We start from the raw sequence: 18,788 nt of genomic DNA on the forward strand, positions 1-18,788 counted from the left end.
CAGTGAACAGATTTCAACTCGTGCCTCCTGGAAACCACATCAAATGGCGCAGCTAGAAATTAATAAATAAATTTGGGAGGCAGGGCAATTACCCTCCCCATGTGCCCTTGTCCTCGGGGCAAACAGTGGCAAGTGGTTCCCAGCCTCAGCACGCCTTCCCCAGGGCAGGACAGCCACTGCAGCTGGCTTCTGTCAGATTAGCTGGGCAAGATGTGACAGGCCTCTGTCCTCTGGGGAAATCGCTCCTTTCCTGGGAGGCGGCGAGGACGTTGCTGGGTTGCTCTGCTCCTGCCCTTTCCCCGCACCCTCCCAGTCTTGCTTTATCATTGAAAAAAATCAGACAGATTTCTTGTTGCTTTTGCAAACACAGACTCACTCTGCAAATGCTGAGCGAAGCCTGCTGGCTATATGGTAGAGGTTTTGCCAGGCTGGGGAATCCTGGAGACAGAGCTCTGCCTGTGAAGGGTTTACAGTCGTGTGTGTAGGCAGAATGTATGTGTGTGTCAGGCAATGTGGTTGCACATAGCGAATTGTTTGGGTTAAGAAAGGGGGAGTCCCCAGTTCAGCCTAAAAGGCTCCCCAGAGAGGCCTCTGAGAGGGGACGCGGGGCGAGCTGTTACTGTGACGGGTGGGAGTGTGTGAGGTTTGTGAGGCAGCAAATCCGAGGAATGGAGGTGAAATGAGAGGACTTTGAAGCAATGCAGCTGGCTGGATCCAGATGTGAAGGGGACAGAATTGGGCTGGGGTGACAAGGTACCTGATGACAGGGTTTCTGGGTTTCAACAGAGAGAGGCAGAGAGACAGAGAGGCAGAGAGACAGAGACAGAGAGACACACAGACAGAGAGACACAGAGAGAGATAAAGAGACAGAGAAAGACGTGGACAGAGAGAGAGAGACAGAGAGAGATGAGATTTAGCTTTCTGTACTATGCACAGGGTGTTGTTTCTAGATAAAACAACTCCATGAAGTCCATCAGACTCAGGGAAGAGCGAACTTCTCTCTGATCAGCATCAGGGAAAGTGAGTTCTCCAACACTTGCTGCCTCTGAATTTTCTCAGTTTCCATCAATTAGACACGTCCCTTAGACTGGTGATTCTCTAGTTTACTCTGCATGAAGATCACTTGGGACATTCAATTACGTGTGGATGTTTGGTGTCTGTCACGGAGACTAGGGTTCTATAGCAATGTGCATTTTTTAACAAGCTCCATGGGTCAGGGAGCGCATTTTGAAAACCCGCCTTCCTGGAAGCGGATCCCGTCCTCCTGGGGAGCGCGCTTGGATGGAGGCTGCCACCAGATGGCAGCACTGCCTCGCGATGCTGGTCACACACCCGCGTTCTTTCTCAAACTGGCCAGGAGACAGTTGTGGGTTTGTTGTTTTGCAAGAATGTATAGAAATGAAACTGGCTTGCTGATATAAAATCTCTCAGCTACTTGGGGTGGGGTGAGGTGCTGAGGCTGGAAGATCGCAAGTTCAAGACCTGCTTGGGCTACACAGTGAGTTCAGGGCCATCCCCAGCAAGTTGGCCGGCAGTGGGCTAGGGGATATAGCTCAGGGGCGTCGCTCTTGCTTAGCACCTACAATGCCCCAGGTTTCCATTCCCAGAGCAAAAAGACAATGAAGATAAAGTAAAATAATAAGTTAGTCGCCCGCCCAATCTTAGATTTCAAAAAAGTTTAAATTTCATTTTCAGCCAGCAGAGCAGAGCTTTCAATACAGAGATCTTTCGTCAGGCGTGCATTTCAATGGGCTGAAATACAGATAGTCCCGGGAGAGATGTGCCAAGGTTCGTGGTCATCGTTAAACGAACGTGGCAGAGACGGGAGCTCTACCCTGGGGTCTTCACACGGGCTAGCGACAGGGGCACCCCAGCTTTCAAACAGCTAGCTCTAGGTTTTACTTGATTGACACGGTGGTCCTGGTGGCCTGGTCTAAATTGAAAACTGACTGGACAGGGTCCAGAAGTGGAGAATCGGCCATTAAATGGCTGAATTAGTGACTCCCAGCGCCAGCTCTAGGGTGCTCTGTTACGCCACGGTGCCCTGCCTGCTGGGCTTACCGAGTGCAGTCACTGAGAGGCAGCTCAAGCCCCTTTCTGTTTGTACATCTTTGGGGAGGGGGGCTGCTCGCTGATACAAACCAGAGTGTATAAATTCTATGGTCTTTCTTATCCCTAGTCAGTGGTTTTGGCTGATTCTAAGTGACCGTTGTCGGTTCCGGAGGAGAGGGAGGCTCTCGACTCTGCCCTGCTTTCTCTGGGCCTGCTTTTAAATGCATCTCTGCTTCCCTTCCCCTCCCTCTCTCCTCTCCTCCCTTTCCCTCCTTTCTCATTCTGTGTCCTTTCTCTTTATTGTTTCTAACCAGGTCTTGACGTGTAGCCCAGGTTTGCCTCAGACTCAGGCTCGCCCTACTTCAGCGTCCCAGATGCTGGGATTGCTGGAGAGAGCACCACACCTGCCTACAGTGGCTTCTGAAAATGGGGAAAACAAGGCAAGAACAATATGAAATCTCTTATTGTTCATCACCATTTCATGTGGAGATTATAGCTTGGGTTAGGTAAATGTGTTTGAATCGATTTCATCAGTTTCTTTTTACTTTTTTAGCATGACTTCTAGAAAAATTTTGAATTATAGGATATCTTGCATTCTATTCTATAGGCCACACAGTATTGGGAATTCATTGAAATTCATGCTTTAATTAGAAACCAAAGTTTGATGGCCAGTGATATATTAGAAGTAAAACAAAACGGAGCCCCCACTTAATAAAGTCCAAATTCTCACCACATCTTTGGGTGGCCGTGTGTGTTCCCTGGGCTTCTTCCCATCATGTGTACGATGGGGTGACAGCAGCAGCCTGATTGAGCAGGTTGTTTACAAGTCACATAAGATATCGCGTGTTTATGAGGAGCTCCCAGGAATCATCACGCAGTGGTCAGGCCGCCATCATGGCTACCGATAACGGCTAGAATAGGGCCATTCACACTCCCTCTGCTTAAGAGGTCCTGGCTTTGGCACTTCCAGAATCTTCGGAGTTAATTCATAGGTAAGGTTTCAAGTAATTACGTATGGTTATGAGATATAAATTAACAATAGAGAACTAAAACAGTGATTTCTTTGGGAGTGGTGGCACGTGCCTTCAATCCCAGCACTAGGGAGGCAGAGGCAGAGGCAGGTCGATCTCTGTCAGTTCAAGGCCAGCCTGGTCTACATAGAGAATTCTAGCTCGCTAGAATTCACTACTAGAAGCTACTAGTAGTAAAACCCTGTCTCAAAGCAAAGCAATAGTGATTTAAGGGCTGGGAATGTAGCTCACTGGGAGACTGCTTGCCTAGGTGATTGAATCCCTGAGTCCAACCCCAGTACTCCACAAAACTGAGTCAGCTAATACACAGGTGTCATCCCACCACACAGGAGGTATGGATCAGAGGGTCAGAAATTCAAGGGCTACATAGCGGTAGGGACACAGGGGTACGGACACAGGGGTGGGGACACAGGGGTGGTCCTTTTCATTGGCACACTCATTCCAAGGCCTACGCTGTTACTAGCGTTACTGCATTTTCCTCTTGCTGATGTGGATCAGAACTGGAGAGGCTTGGGGTAGAGGGAGAGGGAAGCCAAGGATGACCCAGTGTTGTTTCTGTTTGCAGAGGATCTAGGCTGTGAGTGGGAAACCAAGAGGCACAGGGATGGGAGGCCCCGGGAGGAAGCCGTCTGCCCGAGGTCTTCCTTCGGTGAGAGCCCGGCCTGCCTTTGGTGAGAGCCCCACCAGTCCCGCCCCTCCCTTGCTTGCTCTGTAGAGAGCTGACTCTGCCATGGCTTGGCAACTGTGGAGCTTAAGTACTTCATTTCAGGAGGACATGGCAAGTCAACGATGCTCTGACTGGAGCCCTCGCCCACTTCACGTCTCTCCTGCACCAGCGGTGTGAGAGGAATGAACCAGAAAGTCTGAAATGATTGTCTCCCCCTCCTCCCTCTCCTCCTCCCCTTCTTCTTTCCCCTCCCCCTCCTCCCCTCTCATCCCCCTCCTCCCCTCTTCCTCCCCCTCCTCTTCCCCTCCTCCCCCTCCTTCCCCTCCTCTCCTCCCCTCATCCCCCTCCTTCCCCTCCTCTCCTCCCCTCCTCCTCCTCCTCCCTCTTCCTCTTCTTGCCCTCTCCTTCTCCCCCATCCCTTACCCTTTCAACCTCTCTTTTTGAAAGGGTCTCACTGTGTAGCCCAGATTAGCCTGGAACTTGTAATTCTCCTGCCTCAGCCTTTCAAGCAGTGCCAGAATCACAGATGTGTGCAACCATCTCTGGCTTTGAACTGTTTTTTTTTTTTTTTTTTTTTTTGGTGACAAGCACCTTTCATTAAAAAATTTAAAAGTTAAAAACTTTTGATTAAGAATTTACCATCATAACCATTTGAATAGATTTATACTAGTCCTTAATCATGCTTTCTTGGGGCCTGGAGGACGGGCCTTCACAATCCCTGCTGAGAGGAGAGGGAAGACAGTGTTCTGGACGCTGAACTTTATGCTCACAGCTCGCTTGTGAGATGGAGGTGTGAAAATCTACGCCTTGTGCAGAGAAACGGGATGAGACCTGGAAGAGAGTAGAGAGTCCCAGGCCCCAGGTGGGAGGACCTCAGGCAACAGCAAAGATGGCAGTTAGAGGCCTCTTTCTCAACTAGGGCTGCAGGGAAGTCTGGCTTGAGAGGAGTTGGTCTCTTTCCGCACAGGCCCAGACCGTGTTGGGAGGAGAGGTGTGGATTTGGCTGAGAGGACTTGCTTTGTATCTCACGGAAGTTGGAAGAAGGAATTCCCCTTGAGGCCGCTCCTTCCATGCCTGTGGGACCCCATCCCAAGGAGGGGAGGACAGAGCAAGTGCCTGCAGTTGGCTTCCTCCAGCTGCCGGGGGCTGTCTGCGGGAGTGAGTGGCACGTAGACCATTCACGCGAGTGAGGGCAAGAGTTTGGGAATTCTCCGAAAGTGTGCTTGGGGAGTGTAAGCAGAAGGGCCAGCAGTGGCAATCACAGAGGGCGGAGTCCCATCCTGTGCAGCTGATGCCAGGGAGGAACCATGGGGGAAGGGAGGACCCCACACAGGAAGTGGACGCAGAGCAGGAATCCCAGGTCCTGGCCTACAAGCAAGTAGATGAGGTTCAGCTCAGAGACTGGAGGAATGGGACAGAGCATCATCAGTCAGCACGTGCTAGGTGAGGCTGCAGTAACAAATGTGTCCGAGTCTTAAATGTAGTGCTGTATTCCTCACTCCGGGTACACACTGGGCTCTCCCTTGAATTCATACCCCTATGTCCAATCTGGGAGTCAAGCTGAAGACCGGCCCCTAAGGAGGAGAGAGTAGAGGGGTGTCAGAGGCGAGGGCAATATTGCTTCTTTCTATATGTGCATGTGTTCCAACAGCATTGGCCGAGGTCAACTACACAGCACTGTGCCAGTTGACAGGGCAAAGCGAGTGCCTCCTCCAGGAGGCATCCCAAATCCCCAGGGTTTGGAATAGGGATGGATAGCCTTCTTGCAGGGGTGGGAAAAGTAGCCATAAGCACACCGGCCCATCACAGCAGTGATGCCTGTCTCCCAGCAGAGCGCCTGAACGTCACGCCTCTCTCCGACTTTCCCACTCCTAGAGAAAGAGGGACAAGGACTCGCTTAGAAGCAATGGCCCGGAGAACCCTGACAAGACTCCGGTGGGCTGACTGGCTTAGACCAGGCAGTAAATGAGAAGCAGCTGTGTTTCCTGTCACCATGGAGAGGTCTGGAAGACTGTGGCTCCCAGCCATGGCCAGAAGTTGGAGGATCAAGAGCTGAGGGACTGCCTGTTGTCTCTGTGCCCTATTTCTTGTGCTGTGGAAGAAGGAGCCTCATCTACAAAGTCAAGCTGTTCTTCCCCTCATGGCTATTTTCAAAAGACTTGATTGTTTTCTAAAGACATTATCTATCTATCTACCTATCTATCTATCTATCATCTACCTACCTACCTACCTACCTCCTACCTACCTATTATTCCAGCTAGCATCTCACTCTGCAGCTTTGACTGGGACTTGTTATCTAGGCCAGACTAGTCTTGAACTCACGATGAGTTTTCTGTCTCTGCCTCCCAAGTCAAAGCCTTTTTTATATAAGACATCTTACTTGATCCCTGCATGAATGGACAGAGATAGAAAGACAAGGACTAATTCATCACCACCAAACAAAGAAACTGAGGCTCAGTAGAGCAAAGGCTGTATCTGAGACCACACAACACATCATCAGCAGGAGTCACAGGAACTGAGTTCTTTTTTCTCTGTGCTAGGTATTCTCTGTGATGTAGACTGCAGAGGCACCCTGGCACAGAGGTAATGGAAGGAGACATCCCGGAAGCACACAGAAGTGATGGGTGGTGCTGGAGATTAGGAATCACTCTCCTATGAGTTAACTCTAACACAACAGAGTCTTGGTTTGCTCCTTTAGGAAGTAGGCTGAAAGCTGGGGTCCATGCAGAAATCATGAAGTAAGAAGCTAACTGCTAAAGGGATGGTTCTAGAGGGTGACTGGGGGTGGTTAGGCTATGAGGCTAGAGCCTTTACAAAGAGCTTCCAAGCCCTTATAAAATGACACGATTGAGTGTCTACCATATAAGCACATAATGGGACATAAATAATATGTAGCCCAGAAGAGGTTCCTCACCAGAGCCCTGCCTGGAGCCTCTAATCTCAGACTTCCAGAGGCCAGCTATAGAAATGTGTTGCTTAAGGCTTCCAGATCCGATAAATTGAAAACTGGAAATGTAACTTTTATTCTCCTGATGTGTTGCCATCTTCCAGGCTTCCTTACGCCTCCATCTGCTAACCTAGTCTCTCTCGGCCTCTGACTCAGTGCTCTGCTTGGCTTCAAACTAACTCTGGCAATCTGTCGTAATCTTCTGGCACGTTCTCATTCTCTGGCTTGTTCTGTCTTCACCTGTTGTTCTCTCTGCAGTCCATCTCAGTAAAACTCTCCCAGTAAAAGTGCCTCTTTCTCTCTCTGAACTGCTTTCTGAGAGGTCCCCTTTCCTCTCTTTCCTTAGGAGAGCTGGGAGTACCCCATCTCTAACTCCTTCTGTCAGATCTCTCTCTGATTATCACTTTGTCTGCCCCTTAAGTAGCAAACCTGGTGCTTCCATCTACAAATTAACTTTGCTTTCAATGTTTGGGATTAAAGGTGTGTGTTAAGGGCTGAGCCGCACCGTAGTAGAAAGTTGGGTTTTTGTTATTGTTGTTGTTTGTTTTTTCCTAGCAAATAATACAATCTTGGGGTTCACAATGTAATCAAATGCCTTGCAACAGAAAACTTTTTAAAATGTCCATTTTTGTTAAAGTTTTGTGTGTGTGTGTGTGTGTGTGTGTATTTTGGCAGGGTTGCATGTGTGTGCAAATCCTGGAGGAGTCCAGCAGGATCAAATTCCCCTGAAGTCTGAGTTATGGGTGCTTGTAAGCTGCCTGAGGTGGGTGCTGGGAGCTGAACTCAGGTCCTCTGGAAGGACAGAAATTGTTCTTAACCGCTGAACCAGCTCTCTAGGCAGGAAACTCTATTATTATTTTGTAAATTTGCATGTGCAGCTGTGCCACCAGCTGCTTGTGGAGGTCAGAGGGCAACTTTGTGGAATTGGTTCTATCCTTCCACCTTTATAAAGGTTCCAGTGATCAACTTAAATTATTATTTAAGTTTGCATGGCAAGTGCTTTTATATGACAGGCCGCCATCTCAGTAGCCCAGGCATGTTTGTATGTCTGTTACAGCAATCTAAACCAACACAATGTTCTTTCCACATCATCTGACAAGCCTGTCAAGGAGTATAACAAATGAAAAAGATGTCATTGAAAAATAGTTACAGTCGGCAAAAAGCAGCTCATTCGCTGGTCAGCTCTATTCCAGGAAGTAGGGGTCTGGCTCTTCAAACTGTATGCTCCCTTCCTCTGGGGGCAGGGGAGGGACGTGCGTGACGTGATCACTTCAGAAATAGCCTGAAGTTCGCTCTTCTCTGCTTCCTCTGGGTCAAGGCTGAGGCACTGACAAACAAGGAAGTCAAAGCCATTTCATAAATCCCCGAAGCCCGATTCTGCACCACCCTTCTGTGCGGATGGGATATGGCTAAAGACCGAGTTCAGCTGAAGCTTTTGGGGATCAAGGACTTTCGGCAGCTGTGGGAGAGGCGTGGATGTTGTGTGTCGTCTGTTTAATTGGATGCAAAGAACATGGCTCTGGCTGGTTGTTCTGGAGGGGAACCCTGATTTTCCCTGCAAAGAGGACAAAGAAGAGAGACACTACCTCCATCATATTGGAGCAACGGGGTCTGAGGACACCAAAGGCTTTCCTGGACAAACCTAGAGAAAGGCATCTTAGTCTTCCTGGGGACAGTTAGCCATTCTAATCACGACCATTCCGCCATTTGCAAAGCAGAGTTCAGAATCCTGTGTCTTTTCTCTACTGAAGAGCAGATAAGTTTTCTGGATGTGATTACCCTTGTCTAGAAATACAGAGTAGGGACATCCACTGGGGAGAGGAACTGCTCAGAATGTCAGTCCTGTGACACCCGTACCGCTCCAGATAGGCACAGGGCTAGTTTAACCCCAGCCATCGCGGTGATAATTGTGAGCATAAGAGAGGCCAGACCCCTGTCTTGCCCGTGTCAGGTCTCCTTAGCTATGTTTGTGGCAGGGGAGGGGTCTTTATGTTTAGAACTCAGCAATAGCATTGAAAGGTGATTCATTGAACAGATTGTAGCCTGTATTACAAATCTCCAGACAGGTACATATACGCATTCTTCTGATTCTCCTCATACTGTAAGCCCTCTTGAGTCCGACGTGGTCCCATGCCAGCAACACCCTTTCTTCCTAGGGTCCTCAGCCCAGGAAGTTCCAAAGTTCCAGGTTCTGTTGACATCTTTCTTTCTTTCTTTCTTTCTTTTCTTTTCTTTCTTTCTTTTCTTTTCTTTCTTTCTTTTTTTTTTTTTTTTTTTTTTTTTGGTTTTTCCAAGACAGGATTTCTCTGTATAGCCCTGACTGTCCTGGAACTCACTCTGTAGACCAGGCTGGCCTCGAACTCAGAAATCTACCTGCCTCTGCATCCCAAGTGCTGGGATTACAGGCATGTGCTACCACCGCCCGGCTTTGTTGACAGCTTTTTAAGGTTACACTTTAAATATAGAGTTCACCAGGTATCTCTTCCCAGCTGTAGCTCCTTGCTGTCTGCTACACTGCGTGCAGGCTTGTCTGGACACAAACACAGTGGGTGCTGCTCCCAACCCAGCGCCCACTCTACTAACCAAGCCTGCTGCACCCAAAGCTTTCTTTCTACAGCCACTGACAGTTAGATTGGCAGCCTCGGGTTCCAATAAGGAAGGCACGATTTCTTAGGTGAATATCCCATCAGTGTCTTCCTCTTTGTGTGCATGTGTATGTGTGTGCATATGTGTGTGGTAGTACATGTGGGGGCCAGAGGTCAACATATGGTGTCTTTCTCAAATAGCTCCCCATCCTGGTTTTTAATCGTATTGTTTGACAATTGCATCCGCAGATCCAATGTACCTTGATCATGCCACCCCAAGCCTCTCCTCCTGCTCCCCGAACCCCACAACACAAGCCCTTTTCATCTTCATTTGCTCTAAGTTTTAGTCTTCCGTTAGACTAAAGGCTGGCCTGGTCTAGCTCCACCTCCTCGGGGCTTGGCTCACTGCTCTGCCTGGGTTTTTCATGGGTGCTGGGGACCAAACTCCGATTCCCATGCTCGCACAGGAAGTGCTTCACCCACTGGCCGTATCCCCTGCTTTTACAAAAAGAAAAAGAAAGTGTCTTGCAGCAATTACCAAGAGGACCACTGATTGCTTAGGCTGCTGCAGGATTCTCAAACGTAAGCTACGTTATGAAGTGAAGCGGAATGCCACAGATTAGTCTCTTAGCCTTTGTAAGGAGCAGGTAGGGAGGTCCCAGGAAGGCTGGCCACATAGCTAGAGGGCGTGGTCTTAGTTTAGGAGTAGGGATTCGTGTCTATCTGGGCAAATACATCATGTTCTTGGTGCAGGGAGGACCCCCCTGGGCAGAAGGCAAGGTCCATCCTAGTCTGTTAATTTGATAAAGAGCATGGAGTTCTCGCTCCATGACAGACACTTATCTATGAGCCAGTGACACAGCAACGAACACAACACAGGTTGCTGCTCTCCTGGTGGAACTGATCTTGTGACTCCACTTATCTGGCTGTGAACATTAGGTTTCAGCACTGACACAGCAGCTCTTACCTTGTCTGCTGGAACATGGTGTCTGTCACATGCTGTCACATGCCACTGGCTGAGGGTCATGAGTCGCAAGGTTGGTGTTCTGGATGCAAACAGCACAGGTAGGACTCCCTCTGCTCCTTTCTGTCTTCCTCTATCTTAGCCTAGGGCTACAGCCCTGCAGTTCAGTGATTAGACTCAACACCCTTCTTGGGGAAATTTTCAGGTTCTTGTGGCTGTGTTGGCTGCCAGATGGTGTCACCTCTAGGGCTCCCTATGGACATCATGAAGAGATTTTGGTCTAACCTGAGGTCACAGAAGCATGCTGCCTCCTTCCTCCCAAGTTTCTTCTTATCCCTTTTGGGGTAGCCGAGTGCACGCAGAAAAGCAAACGTGAAGGTAAAGTCCTACAGGTCAGAAGGAAGATGCGATGGACAGACAACCGACTCTTCAGCAAGATGGCCGAGTCCAGAGGACACTGGAACGAAGCACTAGAGCCAGTGACTGCCGGCTCTGACTGAGGAAGCACAGAGGAGGAAAATAGAGTTGCTTTGAGAAACACCGTCGTGCTAAGTCTCCTCGTCTGATGACTGGCAGCTAAGAGCATCTTTAGCAAAAAGAAAATGGACTCAATCGTGATCTTGGAGAGGCAAAATGGAAGGAAGAGCAGGGAAAGGGGCCGTGAATTTGAAAAGGGAACATGGAGGGTAAGGGGGAGGAGGGAGAAATGACGTAATTATAATATCCAAAATAAAAGACACACACATACACGTAATTATAATATCCAAAATAAAAGACACACACATACACGTACACACACTCCCCAAATTAATTAATGAAAGAAAAATAAAAATGGAAAGGCAGTAATGAATTAGTCCAAAGAACATGACTTACATACATACATAAATACAACGTAAGAAGAACCCTTGTAGGGTCTGAAACCCTTAGATATTTGATATATCTGAAATGCATGGCAACGTTGGCGGACGTTATGAAGCAGGATTAAACAGCACATGGTCCTCCATTGCCCAGGAGGGGAAGCGCTGCATCTGCTCCCTTTGCTGACAAGAGCAACCTACAGGAGGCTGGGCTTCCGTCCACAGTCTGAGGAGACTGTGGTGGGGAAGGCACGAGAATGGACGGTCACATCACCTCCTGAGTACTAATGCCAAGCTTGCGTTGTCCCCTTGTCCTTTTTATGTAGTCTAGGACCACCCCCCCCCCCATGGTACTGCCCACATTTAGAGTGGCTTCTCCTCTCTCAGTGGCGTCCTAGTAGGAGACCCTGTTTCTCCTGGTTGGGTGGTTGGGTCCAGGAATAATGCTGGAAGAGGTAATCCTCTGACTGGTAATCCTCTGACTGTTCTCACGTGAGTACTCACTGAGCCACACCCTTACACGCTACAAAACCTAGAGAGAAAGACTAAGGCAAACAGAACTGGAAATAGCAAGTTTAGACAACTTTTTCCAGAATGTTTTCCCTCAAAGGAAATAAGCAAGGACCAATTGAATACCTTTTTATTTTCTGGGGTGGGGTGGGGTGTGTGTGGACATTTTTGTTTTAAGATGGGAGGTTTGGGGTCTCTGTTTTGCACTAGTGATGGTAGTCCAGCCAAAGAGAGGAGGATTAAGGTAGGCTGAAGAGGCAAAAATTACTGAGGTGGTTTCTTTGAGACTTGAGGGGCAGGATATAATGGTGAAATGCCTGTCCTGATTGGTAGGTCTTCGGTAAATCTAGGGGTGGTCCCCCAACACCAGCTTTGTGGGTTGTGGCTTTGAAGTCTCTCTAGGGCTTAGGTCCCTCCCTTTGAGTTGAGAGAAAGGGTCTTAGCCTCAGGAATGGCTGGAAGCCAGCTTTTAAAAGCTCATTCTTTTGTAGGTTAAAAATGATTGGTTTTGTTCATTTGTTTTGTTTTGTTTTAAGTATTAAGACTTAAACTCTGTTAGGAAATTGTTGTGGAATTTTCTTTAAAGGATCTGATCATTGTGAGCTGAACTTTGGAAACCCCACAACATCCGAGCGCTGTTCTCCTGAGCTTGGCAATCCTGAGCGACAGTATTCCCAGCCCTCCCCCTGCAGAAATCCTGGGCAGGAAGGGCTTACTGTTGCCTGAGTCTGCCTCTACCCTTGACTGGTGGCACAGTTTGCAGGGCTCGATGCAAAGAAAATGTAAGCCTACAGTTCAAAAATGAAGGCTTTCAAGGTGGTGATACAGAGCTTTAAAAGTTAGGTGACCTGCTGCTGAGTGAAGGGCTCTATGTTTCTGCTCAGATCTTACCCTGGCAATGATGGTCTGGCTTCCCGTGGGCCAGTTTCAGCTGACTGGCTAAGCTTAAGTTTTGGGGGTGCCTCTCCTGTGTGTGGATTCAGAGCCCAGGCGACACAGGGCAGGATTCAAGGCGTCTGCCATCTTTGGCACTCACATACCACAGCTGGCAACAATTTCCTGGCCTGGCTCTTCGCTGCAGTTCCCACCTCCCCCTCGCATTTCCTAGACCGTGCTCCTTGGTCATGAAATCTTTCTGGTTTAATCTGGGCTTGCTTGTAACCTGAGGGTCTGGGGAACGAGGTGCAGCTGTGTGGAGAGCACCCGGCCACTTGGCCTTCCTCTGTGAGCGGTTTACAGGCCTCCTCTTCATCACTGGGCCTACTGTAAAGAGAAAAGTGCAAACACATGCTGGGCTTGCGGCAGATTAAAACTGTCTGCCGCTTTCCCTGGATCTTAACACGTAGCCGCTTGTGTTTATGTAGCATGGGTTTCCTTGCCTGCTACTTGTGGACTTGCTTGGCTAAGCAAGGCCTGGCCATGTGAGCTTTCCAGAGCATCAGGAGGCACCTTGATGAGACTTCCAGAACATAGTCTCCTGGTCAGCCTGACCTCGGCTGCCCAGGCCGGAGCTCCGCTGTACAAGAGTGGCGAGGAGTCACTGTGGCTCCTGAGTCCTTGAGATGTGCCGCCCTGACTGAGCTGTGTCATTCATGGAGAATACACATTGGACTTTGGAGTTTTAGTACAACAAATAAAAAAGATCTTTCCTCTTTTTTACTTTAGTTACATGTTTAAAATGATCGCATTTCTCATAGAATTGCTCAAATAGAAGATATTAGGGTGTTTTGTTATTTTGTGTGTGTATGTGTGTTATTTTGTTTTTTGGATTTTTTTTGGGGGGGGGGGGAGTTGAGACTTTCTCTGTGTAGCTCTGGCTGTCCTGGAATTTACTCTGTAGACTGGGCTGGCCTCAAACTCACAGAGATTCACCTGCCTCTGCCTTCCAAGTGTTGGGATGGATTAATTTATCATATTTCTTTATTTTTTCATTTTCCTTTCCCATTTTAAATGAAGTTACTAGAAAATGTAAAGTTATATGCATTTATATGTATACACACATATATGTGTGTATACACATATATGTGGTGGTTTGAATGCTTGGTCATAGGGAGGGGCACTGTTAGGAGTGTGGCCTGGTTGGAGGAAGTGTGTCACTGTGGGGGTGGGCTTTGAGGTCCTGTGCTCAGGCTCTGCCCAATGTGCAGAGGAAGGGACAGTACCCAGACAGCCTGCTGGCTGCCCTCAGATCAAGATGTAGAACTCCAGGCTCCTGTAGCACTATGTCTGTCTGATGTGTATCACCATAATGGACCTCTGAAAATGTAAAGCAGCCCTAATTAAAAGTTGTCCTTTATAAGAGCTGTCATGGTCAAGGCGTCTCGTCACAGTATATCTCTTCTATTTGTGTCTTCGTTCTATTAGCTAGCCCTACAAATCTCTCTCTGTACTTCCCTTGCCAGGTCTATGTAGGACACACACATACATAAGTACACACCACACATGCCACACACACTCCTGAGAACCTCGGCAGGTAAGCCAGGCCAGTGAGATCATGAGACCCTTCCCCAGCCTTCAGGGAGCATCCTGAGAATACCACAGAGCCCCTCACACTAGGGGCCTTCGTCTGCCACTGGGAGGCAATCTGCCGCATCTGTTTTGCTGAACACATTTACTGAACTTCTATGGCTTCTAGGCCATGGGACATAGTGATGTCGGAGTACAGACTTCACTCTTGGATTCCTAGGTCTTCTTATCTGTAGAATAGGATCATATCACCAGGTACAGAGGCAGGTTGGTGGTCCAGTGTCTATACCACAGGCTTGCTCCTTGTCAAATGCTCAAGGCATAGATAGCCCGCGGCATGGAGGCATTGAATCATTGTGAGCCTGTTATACGGGCAGGCCTCATCTGGCCTCTGAGAAAGGAAGGGGTAGTACCCTCCCTGGAAAGGGATGTGGAGGGACTGGAGTCCTAGGGAGCCCCAAAGCAGAGCGGAGAGGCCCTAGAAGAATGCTAACAGCTGGAATTGACAGGTTTCAACAGGAGCCTGCTAGTTCAGTCAGCACGGAGCCTGAGTGAGGTTAGGATGGGAACAGGAAGATGGGTGAAACAAGGACAAATGTTCCCAGTGCTCAGGCTTCGAGCTTCGCCCTACCGGGGCCTGCCATGACACATGATCAGGCAGTGTAGAATAGCGGTTTTCAGACTATTCCTTGGCCCAAGAAACTCCACTTTGCAAGCAGCTTTTGATTCCATTCTGAGGATGGAAGAGGTGGACACGTGAACAGCGCCATCTATTAGACCAACCAACCACCTGATGAAGAGAGATAAAGGACTCATTCTTGGGTGTCACCCTAGAGTAAATTGAAACTACAAGAGTGAGTGGCATATTAAAATCATGTCAAGAAAAACAGACCGGGAAAGGTACAACCCCCTTACAGGACCCCCAAAGGAGGAGGACAACTCCCTTAGAGGACCCCAAAAGAGGAGGACAGTTAACTCTTCAATAGCCATGGCCCTATCAGCAACCATCTAGCCACCCAGCTTGTACAGAGGTTGTGTCAAGGGCCTGAAAGACAGAATTCCCAGCCATCCCAGGGGCCTCAGCTTACTTTGGTTCCCACAGTTGATGCATCTATTTGACTTACCATCTGTCTGTCTCTCTGGGCCTTCTGCCTGTCTGTATATCCAGACCCGGTTCTGCACGTTGCTCCTTCAGCCTCCACAGTCCTGTACTGCCTCTGCAGCTGGACTCCTTTTTCTGGAACTTGCTCAAAGTTGCGACCTGCCGGCGGCCGGACTCCAGCGGTCACTCAGCACACCGCGCATTCTGGTCCAATGTCTTCCCCAGTGGAGACTTTGATACATTACCATGACTCCCTGGGCTCTTTTGAAATCTCTTGAACACTTCTGTGAATTTTTTTTAAGCTGTGTGTGTGCGTGTGTGTGTGTGTGTGTGTGTGTGTGTGTGTGTGTTTGTGTGATGTATGATCTGAGCATTAATATTAGCAGTTAAGATTATAGTAAAAAGAACCCATGTTTGCCTTGGCCAGAGCTCTCAAGGCAAACGAGGGAGGCTACTTGCTGAAATCCTGCCGGTGAAACAGCTGTATCATGTGGATTTCGTGTTATTCAACACATGCTGACACTGTGAAAGGGCACCAGCACATCATCTGTGTTTCTGACATAGCACACTTAAGGCATCAGGGTTGAGCGAGGGAGCCTAACCGCTGTCCACGTTGGAGGTGGGCCAGAAAATACTTGAAGTGTCGGGCCATTTTTCCTTGCCCCCATCAAGTATTTGCCTTACGGTAATGTTTGCTGGTAAAACAAACAGATCGTCACATTTCCCTGGCTGACCACCACAGAGGCCGATTCTCACTGAGCTGCCTGGTGTGGGCTCCTGGCTGGGGGAGGCTGTCCATGGGGCCCGGACTCTTGAACTTCCCTCACAGGTTCAGAGTCCTTTGCATCCAGCAGGCAGACAGGAGCGGGAGATAGGAGACGCAGGCTCCTCTCACCTCCTGGGCCCGGACGCTACCGCCTACCACTTAGGTTACGTTCTCCTGGTGCGGCCCAGGCCCACACCCACCCATCTTCATGCTTTCAGCTTCTTCATTCTGTTCATAGGGCTGAGGCCACGGCCTGGGATGCTTCCTCCCCAGGAGGCCTCTTAGCCCACCGTGTTTGTTTGTTTGTTTGTGTGAGCCAGAATTTCTCTGTGTGGCCCTGGCTCTCCTCGCACATGCTCTGTAGATGAGGCTGCTCGCAAACCCACCTGCCTCTGCCTCCCGAGTGCTGGCACCAAAGGCGCACACCACCACTGCCGGGCTGTTCTTGTCTCTTCTTTAAGCTGCTTGGTAGGTCATTGGTGCCAGGCCCCGCTCTAAGAGGAAAGACCATGGATGCTCCTGAGGAAAAAACAGATGGCACAGGTGGGCACTCTCAACGAGTTGGCACACACACACATACTCTTAAAACTCCAGGCATCCCGAGTGCCTCCCAAGCCTCTTCTAAGAGACCCAAGAACCCACTTCAGGTTGCTCTCCTTTGGGCTGTTACCTGGGCCCGTCAACTGTGCTGGTCAAGTCCCCGGCAGCCAGGGCTGCATCTGAGGAAGAAATGTGGGTGGGGATCAGGCCTGTCAGGACACGCTCTCTCACCCAGGCCCTGTACCTCTAGCCAGGGCTTCCTACACACCTGCTGCCAAAAGGAGGGACGTGAAGAGTAACCAGGCTGCCGGACCTCGAGGTGCTTCTGAGTTCGTGACAGGATTACCAGACAACCGGTGAGGATGTCGGGCCCCTGACAGAGGAGAAGCAAACGATGATGACAGAGGGGCCATGATGGGTGAGCCACTCCTCTGGGGCAATGGGAGGAGGCATCCTGGAACTTAGAACTTGCAGGAAGGGGTGGGGAGCACGGGGAAGAGTGGGGAGCACGGAGAACGGTGGGGAGCACGGAAAGACTCATTGGCATTCCCACTTGTTTCTATGTGTGTGATACTTCATAGTTGCAAAGCCAGCGAGGCACGGGAAGCAAAGAAAAGCAACAGTGGCCTCCATTTTTCAGAGAGAGGAAACACAGGCCCAGAGAGGTTGAGCTCCTTGCTCAAGGTTGCACAGGAATTAGTAAGAACACCAGATATCTGCCTACAGTATTGGTGTTTTTGTGTAAGTTTGACAGATGTATCTCTCTCTCAAGGGCTGATCAGGGCAGGTCCCAGGTGGGGCAAGAAGTCCCCGTGTAGGACACAGTCTCCCTGGACAGCATCTAGAGTCTAGGTGCTCAGTGTCCCTTTAAGAACACGTGTTTCCTGTTTTCTTTCTCCCACTGGCTAAGGGCAGAATGGGGTTTTCCTGAGCGGAAGCCCAGGGAAGGCCTGGTCAGTCCGGTCAGCTCTGGCTGGTCTGGGGCTCGTAGCTCTATTATTCTGGAGGCTGAGCCGGTCGTCGTCCTAGCCAGAGCTGCTCTGGCCATCCTCCTTCCTAACTTGGCATTCCCGTCACCGCAGATCTTGAACCCAGGGTCTTGACTCTCAGATGGTATTTTTGGAATCTCCTTTATCAAGGTCTTAGAATTGACACTGCCCTGGAACAGAAACACTAAGGCTGAGGGAGGGGCAGGTCTCTGCTTCTTAGTGCCCCAAAGAGGCAGAGCAAGACCTTAGCCAGCCTAAGACCCAGGGTCAGGAACTTCACCCCCACGCCCCTCCCACTGTTCTCATTCACCCTGGGTGGAGACTGAGGTCAGACATCACCCTAGTCTGCTAGACAGCACCATGTGGGGACGACACAGTCTGGGTTCAGACCATAACAGCTGTGAGTATAGAGTTAGTTCCTGGATGCTAACTGAACATCTTTTTTTCTACTGTCTAGTTCCTGGTCGGCTGTTTCTTAGAATATATCATAGTCCAGGAAGATGGCACTGAGCCTGGGGACCTGGGTTCAATCCCTGGCATTCATATGGTGGAAGGAGAGAACCAATTCCTGAAAATTGTCCTCTGACCTACACATGTGCATGTGTGCACATCTGTGTGTATACACACACTTTAAAATATATGAATAAGTGTATGTGTGTGTATGTACGTGTATGTGTATGTATAAATAAATGCAATGAAAAATAAAAGGATATATCTTAGCCCATTTCTTCTTTTTTAAGATTTATTTTCATTTTTAATTTTGTGTACAATCATGTGTGTATGTGTGTGTGTGCATGCACATGCGTGCATAGATATATGTATAAGGGCAGGTGCCTGCAGAGTCCAGAACAGAGTATAGATCCTTAGGAACTAGCTAGAATTATATGCAGTGTGAGCTACCATATGTGGGCGCTGGAAACTGAACTTAGGTCCTCTATATGAGCAGTTTGCCTGCTCTTAACTGAGAAGCCATCTCTCCAGCTCCATCTTAGTCTGTTTTATGTTTTTATGACAAAATACCTGAGGTGGGATAATTATAAAGTAAAGAGGTTTATTTTGCTTATGGTTCGGGAAGCTCAGACACCACGATCAAGTATGTGACTCTGTGTGGCTTCTGGGTGAGGATATTCTGTGACAATATGGCAGATGACATCACCTGGTGGGAGCACAAACAGGGGCTGTGAGTGTCGCATATGTAACTAGTTTTTTCCCACGAGGGCCTAGCCCACTCTCTTGAGGTAGACATTCCCTCTGAGGGCGGTGTTCTCCTGACCCAATTACTTCTCTCTTGAAGGTTCCACTGTCCTTCTAA

At 49.1% G+C, this 18,788-nt stretch overlaps 1 long non-coding RNA gene across 1 annotated transcript; it reads left to right on the forward strand.

The window, feature by feature from the left end:
• Positions 1 to 10,026: 10,026 nt before the first annotated feature.
• LOC127687659 (uncharacterized) lies at positions 10,027 to 18,172 on the forward strand. Its single transcript, XR_007978454.1, has 3 exons — positions 10,027 to 10,347; positions 16,738 to 16,905; positions 17,934 to 18,172. It is a non-coding gene; the product is annotated as an uncharacterized LOC127687659 (long non-coding RNA).
• Positions 18,173 to 18,788: the final 616 nt, after the last annotated feature.

Source organism: Apodemus sylvaticus, chromosome 6 (genome assembly GCF_947179515.1).
Source record: "Apodemus sylvaticus chromosome 6, mApoSyl1.1, whole genome shotgun sequence".
Taxonomy (NCBI): domain Eukaryota; kingdom Metazoa; phylum Chordata; class Mammalia; order Rodentia; family Muridae; genus Apodemus; species Apodemus sylvaticus.